We start from the raw sequence: 9,322 nt of genomic DNA, 5'->3' as shown, positions 1-9,322 counted from the left end.
CCTGCAGGCATGATTGAGACATTATTAAGTTGTAAATCTCAAACTTTGCCAAATTGAATCCACAGGCAGCTTTAAGCTTTTTAAACACACCACAGAAAAGCATCTGAACTGTGTTTTTTGACACATGTGCAGCTGACCATATCTTGTTGTTTAAACCCAGAGGAGGAAACACTGAATAAAGGTTGTAGTTGCAGTGACTGTAGTCTGGCACATCGACGAGGCATGAGTACTTGTGCGACTGAGCGTATGTGTGTCTGTATGTCCTTGTCACAATGTGTTTGTCAAGCGGGTCGTGTTATATCTTGGTGCAGTGACAGCATCAGTTAGCTGCCTGAGAGACATCAGAGATCATGTTCGCAGCGCCAGCAGCAAGAGGGCTGAGAGTTGGTGCCGGCCACAGGGTCTGGGAGTAGATACTGTCAGGCAGCTGGGAGCAGGAGAAGCGCAGTGGCATATGCTGTGTGACAGGGAAACGCCTGGCTGTTGTCGAGCAGAGAGGAGAGACGAACTGGTGGCCGATTGGAGTGACAGCTGTCAGGACAGACTCTGTGTGTGTGTGTGTGTGTGTGTGTGTGTGTGTGTGTGTGTGTGTTGTTCTTGTTGTAATGCTGTCCTTATGTGAAACCGGTCTGAACTGGCAAGTGAAGACAGTATTGTGAAACAACTTTATTTTGGGAGGTTGTTTTTATTTTTTTAACAGGGTGATTTAAGGTTAGAATTCAGTTTTAGGAGATACAAATTGAAAGTAGGATTTGGCTTAGATTAGTTAGGCTAAATCTCATTGTTAAAGTAAAAAAGGCGGCTTGAGACTTGGATTTAATTTTTAAGTTCAGGGTTCCTACAGGTGCTTGAAAATTTTAATGCAGGTTTGAAAGTGATTTGATTTAGAATAACATGCTGAAACCTGTTTGACATTTAGGATACACAGATGTCAAGTCTACTTTAAAACAGGTGACACATTTTTGTAATGTATTGTAATTTTGTCTAACAGCAAATATGTTAAGCAGTTAAATCAGTATACTGTATGTATTGTATATAATTGCATAATTTATGGATTGAAAATACACCTTCAAAATGCTTGAAAAGTGCTTGAATTTCACTTTGAAAAAACGTTTACAAACTTGAGAGTTAGACTTTAAGGCAGTGAGGTTATGCTGATGGTAATATAACTTGAAATGCTTTTTGGGGGGGTTTACTATTACATAAAGACGAGTTTACATGCACATATAAATGCTTTATTAAAGCAGATTGTCACTCATTTTAATAAAAAAAATATATACTTAAAATGATTAAAAGGAAAGTTAATATAGTTTTCTCCATTAGAGTTACAGCTCACATCATAATGCAGTCAGGTGATGGAAATACATTTTGAATCAATATAAATTTTGATTTTCTTAAATAGTCAGAAAAAATTCTCAGAGTTTGGCATGTGGCTTGTCAAAACTGTCGTGTGTGGGTGGAGTTCTGCAGGGAATCTGGAAATAAAGCCTCAGTATTTCGAAAATACTGGCTACAGCTCTGATTTGGTTTTAGACTCAAGTGTAAATTAAAAATAGTTTACAGTATGTGTTGAAATTAGGGAGCTACTGTAGTTGGGACAATTTGGATTAAAGAGGAAATTAATGTAGTCATTGTCAGCACTAAATGTCTGTGTGTCACAATCTTAAACTGTGGTTCCCGACCCAATGATGTGAGATTATTGCAATTAGAAACTAAGAAAAACAAAATTTTGTTTGTTTGTTTAGCCCAAAAAAAAAAAAAAAATGTCCATCAGAGCTATATGTATTATAAGCTATATAATCAGGTAACTAAACAGTCAAACAACAAAAAACCTTTGACAGGAAACCCCCTACACAAAATTGTTAATTTATCTTCTTTTTAAAGAATAACCCTCAATTCTCTCCATCATTAGGTGTCACACTGTATTACTTTTTAATAAGCTGATATCAAGCTACTGTGTCAAATGACAGACCTACTGCATCTAACTCTTACTTAAAGCTGCGCAATAAAAGGGAAAATATGCAACATGCCACAACTGAAATAACAATATTTCTTGCAATAAATAAACAGATAATTACGTTCAGTCACTCCTCTTTACTTTCCTTCCATCAAATACAAGCCACATATTTTCCTTTCTTAAATGATGCATATTTAAAGATCTGTGTTGTTGTCTCTGGTTACGCATGTGTCGTTATATTCCCATATAAGAGTCAATCTGAATTTGTTTCAGTGTATTTTGCAGTGTCAGTTTTCGATGCTGAGGCCCCACTGAGACAGTAATGACGAGACAGCAGGCTGAAATACTGAGCGCTGCCTCAGACAGGTGGACACTGGTGATAAGGAGATTTCCCAGCAGTCACAGTCAGCCACTGGAAATGTTGTTCTGTATACCTCAATTGTTAGAGCATGGCAGTAGATTTGCCAGGGTCAAAAATGTGATTCCTACCTGTACCAGTGTACTGTATGGTGATGCTTGAATACAAGCAACAATTAAATGCAATGGTAACACTTTACAATAACAACTAAGTAATGTTATTAGATGGTTTATAAAACAATTATTAACCATTTACAAAGTGCTATACATATTTAATCGTTAAATGTTTTCAACCAATTTCTTAAAGGTATATGAATCATTTTAAAATCATTAACATACTTAATATGGTGTTAAAAATGTTCTAATGAGTGCAACTAAAACTATGAATAAAGCAATAATTATAATGTAATTGTTTGTTAATGGTAAATTAACTATAAACTTACATTAATATACCATCTATCTAAGCATTCATAAACTATGTAGTTAGTTAAACATGAATAAATTATGTATTTACCATTCTAAATTATCTATATATGGTTTATAAATGATTATTAAACATTAATAAACTATCCGTTTACCATTTATAAATTATGGTTATTGTAAAGTGTTACCAATGCAATATTATATTTTTATTTATTGCAAGAAATATTTGGAAAATATCAAGTCATGGATAATTATAAGCTTAAGAAGAGGATGTCTTCTATCATGCATACCTCTGTTTGCAGTCTTTTTTCCCCAAACATTTCAATTAATATTAAATTACAAAAAAGGCTTTTAACATTCCTGTCTTTATCAAGAAGTGAATCACCAAGAATGAGACCTTAACTACAGAGGAAAAAGAAGTTTGCTAAAGCTGCTTTAAACGCAGTAAAGATGAAGTGTGACAGTCCAGGTAGAGCGGGACATGCAGGAAGAAGAAGGCATATCCATCAGATTAACACACAGTAATGTCTTCCTGCTCTGGCTCCCAGCATCAGTGATTTATCAATGCAAAGCTAATAGCATCAATATGAATCTAACTAAAAATCAATATTTCATTACCTAATTGTTAGTGGGAATGAAGAAGGATGATTGTATGAGACAGCGTTTGAGAGCATCTGGAGTTCACAGAGACATCTGGAGGACAAACTGGAACAGTAACTGCACTCTCAGTTACAACACACTTTTAAAGAAGAGGATGAAAATCAATGGACACGGCTTCAAGATGGTAAAACACTAACAACAAATAGACAAAATCCAGTGATTTGTTGCACAATGCTGCTGCGGGGTTAAAACCATGTTACAACCTTACATTTTATCAAACAGATCGCCGCCACAACACCACACACACAATCCATTATAAACACTGATAGTCCCGCACAAAGATATCAAAGCCAGACAGTCATCCTGCACATCCATCACTTACATGCTGTTAAATAGAGTCTGTTGGCAAAAGTCAATATAATGCAATCTGATGACAAAGATGCATAAAATAAATTTATTAAAAGTTTAATCCACTCAGCTACTTTGAAAGTCATATTGATTATCACACTCTTACTTCTGAAAAAGCTTAAATTTGACCAAATAATAAACTATTCTTATGTTTTGGATCATTTAACTAACCATTTGTATAATTACAGGTACTGTTTGGTTTCCACTGCTGGTTTGTATCATCACAACACAGGTTTCTGCAGTGGTCAACTTGTTACATAGAGAACCATGCAGCAAGATTAAGGATGGCATTTATTCTACTACCTATTATTTATCTTATTTTTTAATACATTTATTTCAGACGTCTCTACCATGTCTCAGTCCCAGTCTTTAGTAGGGACCTAAATCTATAAGAACAGGATATCAATGTACAGTTTCAAAAAGGCTAAATGTTTTCTTAAAACAGCTGAGCTCTTCGGGCTGTTGTTATCCACTGTTCAGAGCAAAATAATGCACTGGATATCAAATAAAAAAAAACATCACACTGTGTTGACATACTACTTGAAGAGTTTTACCATTGCCTGTCACAATGTTTGCTACTTGTTGAAAAAATGTTAATAAAAAGAGTTAAAAATAAATAAATAAATAAAATAAAATAAAAAAAACCTAAAACCCGACGTTTGTTGTCAGACAGTGACCTCTGTAGACGGTTCACGGTATGACGGATGTGATGGCAGCGAAGAAGTAAGGGAGGCGACGTAGGAGGTTTATAGACCGACAAAATCCATTTACGGAGGGAAGGTAAACTCTCATCTCTGTCCAAGGCATAACTAAGTAATTCTGATTCCCAAACTTAACCAAGTTAATAAAAAAAGATCACACAACGTAAACTAAGTGTTTAAAACAGCAACTCAGGGAACATTTCGCTATGACAGTCATATATGAGAGGATATCATAAATTAAATGTTAATATTGTGAATGTCATATATATACGTAAATAATCGTAAATAAAAGAAGAGTGCATCAAATTCAGAGCATCAGTTTGAAAGTAAAATAGTCTTTCTTTATACAGTTTTCTATTGTACGTCTTACGATTAACCAATTATCACATTCTGTTTTATTTATGTTTTACACAACATCCCAGCTTATTTGGATTCATAAATGTGCAGTTGCTCCTCCATTATACTGAGGAACACAGGTGTCAGAATGCACTACAGAAATTAACAGCAACAGTACATAATCACTCCCACGATAAAGACCCAACATATTTGGTTTCATTTGGAAGGATTTTTTAAATAAATCTTTTGGGATTCTTTTTTTTTTTTTGAGAGGGAAGAGGAAAAAATATCCATTTACATGTGGACTAGGGGCTACATGGTGGTCTAGTGGTTAGCACTCTTGCCTCACAGCAAGAGGGTCGCGGCTCTTCTGTGTGGAGTTCTCCCCGTGTCAGAGTGGGTTCTCACCGGGTACTCCGGCTTCCTCCCACAGTCCAAAAACATGCACTTAGGTTTATTAAGGCCCTGTGATAGTCTGCCTCTCGCCCAATCCCAGGCGGGATCGGCTCCAGCCCCCCGCGACCCGAGCGTATAAGCGGTTAACGAGAATGAATTAATGTGGATATATCATATTTGGGGCTAAATTTACCATTTTTGTGTTTTTTTAAACTTAGTTTGGCTTCATTCTATAGCTGACAGAGAAGATACTGTCAGAAAACATGGGAAAGTGACACATCACAGGGCAAGCTTAAGATATTCATTAAGTAGGGGAAAACCTACAGCAGCACACTAGATACTCAAGTGTAAACATGATGTACACAATATGTTGCATTGTACATCTTTAGGTGATTTCCTTGAATGAAATATGTCCACAGCTTATTGTTTTTGCCCTCAAGCTCGTCTTTACATTTAATTTCCGCGTGCCGACAGGGGAATGAGTTATGTCCTTTATACCGAGGTAATAGTCAGATCTGTTGCAATAACTATGTGTTCTTTACTCTTTGAGTTGTAAAACACACATATTGTTGGTCATAAGACTGATATGTTCATGCAGTTCACATTTAGTTAGAAGCTCCTGAATATAAGTTAATTTCACAAGACATCTTATATAAAAGATCCACACCTTTCTTTAAAGAAAAAAAATGATTTACGGTTTGTGAGTGGTAAGACAATAGTACAGTTGTAGTGTTTGGTTACAGTCTTCATGATGTAAGTGGGGTGAGTCTCAGCGACCGGAGGTGAACATTAAACTGGTCTGGAAATTAATTTCCTCTTGCTCTTGAACTGTGATGGTGTGTAACTCACCATCTTCCTACACATTATGATTGTGCTTCCTTCAGCAGTTCCTGCAAAGGTAAGAAAATAGACCAGTTGCAGTCAGTTCTTAAAGTCAGGGACAACAGAAAATTGGACTGGTGTGACATTGAGGAAAGCAGAATATCAGTTTCTAACACCTATGCCTATAAGAGCTATAAATTGACTCAGATTTAGAGACCTCAAACAGTCTCCTATATATCTTATATTTTCTCTTTATTTTCTGTTCTGCAAAATGCAACTTCCAGCCTTTCAAATATGGAGATTTCCTGTTTTATATCATAATGCACTCACATCTTTGGGTTTTTAAAAGACAAAATAAAAAACATTTCAAGACATCATCACTGGGATGGATATTTTCCACTATTTTCTGGCATTTTATAGACCAAATAATAATCTGCAGATTAATCTATAATAAAAATAGTTATTAGTTGTAGCCCTAAAAAAGGCTGCAATAATAATAATGAAAATAACTTCAACAGCAGTAAAATCAATGTACTGTTAAATATGATGTTAATTTGACCAAATAAACATGTAATCTTCCAGAGTGGTGTTAGTACTGGTATTACAGGAAAACATATTAATAAAAGATACACAAACAACACAATTATGAAGCAAATAATAACCTAATCTATGAAACAGAATAGGCTAAATTTGATTATATGATATTCATGCTTTTTTTGTTTTTGATTTTTTACTTTCTTCAAATTTAAAACGTATGTTTCTTAGCTCTGGACACAATTTGTGGACTGTGAGAATGTGATTAAAAAAAAATCTTGGTAAGTGCTCTTGACCACTCGTATAACTAACTTAAAAAGGGCAAACATAAAAAACATCCAAGAACACATCGTGGATAGGAACGATAATAAGAGGAAAACAGTTTGTAAATCATTCTCTGTCTGTCACAGTGTCTGTGTGAGAAGATTTCAAATTGTGCACATATATTTTTGCATACAAAGGTTGACAGACTGTATTTAAACACAATGGAGCGAACTGTGTGAGCTTCTTCTTCGCTCAGAGTCTATGTTGTAAATGGAAGTTAATAGGCTGAGACCGTTTTGTTATATTCTTTAAAAAATGACGAGGACGTGCTGATATTCATTCTCCCTATCCTGCAGGAGTCCCACAACATTAAACAGCTGGTAATCGCAATTTGGAGCACTGAAACAAGGCAAACAAAAAAATATATTTTCAGTGTTTTGCACCTCTTAAAGTTTCATTAACCAGTTGATCGAACGGCACAGGAGTTTATTTGCCTCTCACACAGGTGTGGTCTGCTTCCTGAAGCACTTCTCATTTATTTAGGGGAATTTTAATAAAGCCTGAGGTTCTTTAACTTTCATTTTAATAAAGCCTGGGGTTCTTTAACCTCCGCTTCACAACACTGTACTATTTCACCTCAGGGGAGCTCTGGATCAAAGAAGCATTGTCTGATCACATCATGTGGCTGTCTAAGGAACAATAGGTGGAGAAAAGCATCTGAGTAACTTGACTGTGGGCATGAATATTAGAGAGTCTCTCTGCATTACCTGAGACCTTGAAGGCATCACAGTCATATACTGCCGTTGTAAAAAAGTCTGAGAGGATATTATCTCAATGGTGCCAAAATAAATCTCTCAGCTAAAGGTATTATTTGTTATGTCAAAGATCTCATCGCATGCCGACACTTGTTAATGCTTTTGTAATTTATGAAATGGTTATTTACAGGCTTTGAATCTGTAGCACAGAGTGGAAAGAGGGGGTTTGGTTTAATTGCTGTGGAGCAAAGAACACGACAAGGCCCAGGAACTGGAAAGAAGCCAGATCGCTCCACTGTCGGGCACTAATAACACATCACAGTGACAGAGATGCGCCTCCTCTCTACCTTGCTGTATCGATCTCCCATCTCGCTGTTAATAGTGCTGTTAAACACCCAGCTCTTGGCTCTTTACTGTGTCCAAGCCCACTTAACAATAAAACTCCCCCTCCGCTCACCTTTTAAAATGCCTGAGACGTAGCGAGACAGCCGTGGGCAAATCTGTTGCTGCTGGTGTTACGGATTCACCTGCCTGCAGGATAATGCGTTCGCTTTGTCCTCCCTAAAATGTGTCTTCAAGCTAAAATGTGTTGCAAATGTGTCATTTATCAGTGTAATACATGGAGAATAATTCAGATGATGATTCAGATGAATCATCACATCACAAGATGTTCAGTTGTGATTTGAATAAATAGGAAACTAAATAATAAACTGTAATTTAGGAGTAGAGGCGTAGATGTAAGAGACTGATCATTGTATCAGAGGTCGAAGGGTTGAGCCACATTAGAGGAGAGAACTAATGCAGGCCAGGCCTTTAAATATAATGTAAATAAGTTGCTTTGATCTATTTTCAAAGGTTTTAGCCCAGCTAGCGGCAAGGATAGATGCTAATGGTGGTTAGTCGATGCTTTAATCCAGACTGAAATATCTCAACAACAATCGAATGGATTGCCATGAAACTCTATACCGACATTCATGACCCTCGTGGGATAAATCCTACCGACTTTGGTGATCCTCTGACTTTTCCCCTAGCACCACCATGAGGTAGAGCTATGATCGTGGCAAAACAAAAAATCAGGCCCGACCGCATATGGACCTGCACAGAACCACCACAGCATTTTTGGGCAAGAATATCCACTCTAATAGATATAAGTAATATAAATATACAATTGCATCTCAATAAATTAGAATATCATGGAAAAGTCCATTTCCAGTAGTTCAAGTCAAATAGCCCCAACCAAGTATTGATTGCATATAGGCCTAGAGGGACATACTTTTCAGAGGCCAACATTTCCATATTAAACATACTTTTTAAAAATTGGTCTTTTGTAACATTACAATTTTGTTAAGACAGTGAATATTAGGTCTTCATTAAATGTAAGCCATACTCATTATATTTAGAAGGAATTAAATGAATTAAGACATGAAATGTTTCATTCTGTGTGTAATGGATCTATATAATGTGTTACTTCCACTTTTTTAATTTAATTACTGACTTTTCTATGATATTATACATTTTTGAGATGCACCTGTATATAAGATATTTATTATAAGATAAAGTCCTTTCAGTAACAGACATTTATGAAAAAATGGCCATGGACATTTGATCCAAGAGAGAGTAGGAGAGATAGTCAGAAGATTAGCACACACAGTGAAACACAGCCCACATTATTCACGACATTACACAGACAATAAGGTACATTTGCACAAACCCAACCCCAAATCTTGAAAAAAAAACAACAACAAAAAAACAAAAACAGAGCTTCGGTC

This window comes from Centropristis striata, chromosome 14 (genome assembly GCF_030273125.1).
Source record: "Centropristis striata isolate RG_2023a ecotype Rhode Island chromosome 14, C.striata_1.0, whole genome shotgun sequence".
Taxonomy (NCBI): domain Eukaryota; kingdom Metazoa; phylum Chordata; class Actinopteri; order Perciformes; family Serranidae; genus Centropristis; species Centropristis striata.
The sequence above is the reverse complement of the archived record's forward strand: the minus strand, read 5'-3'. Positions refer to the sequence as shown.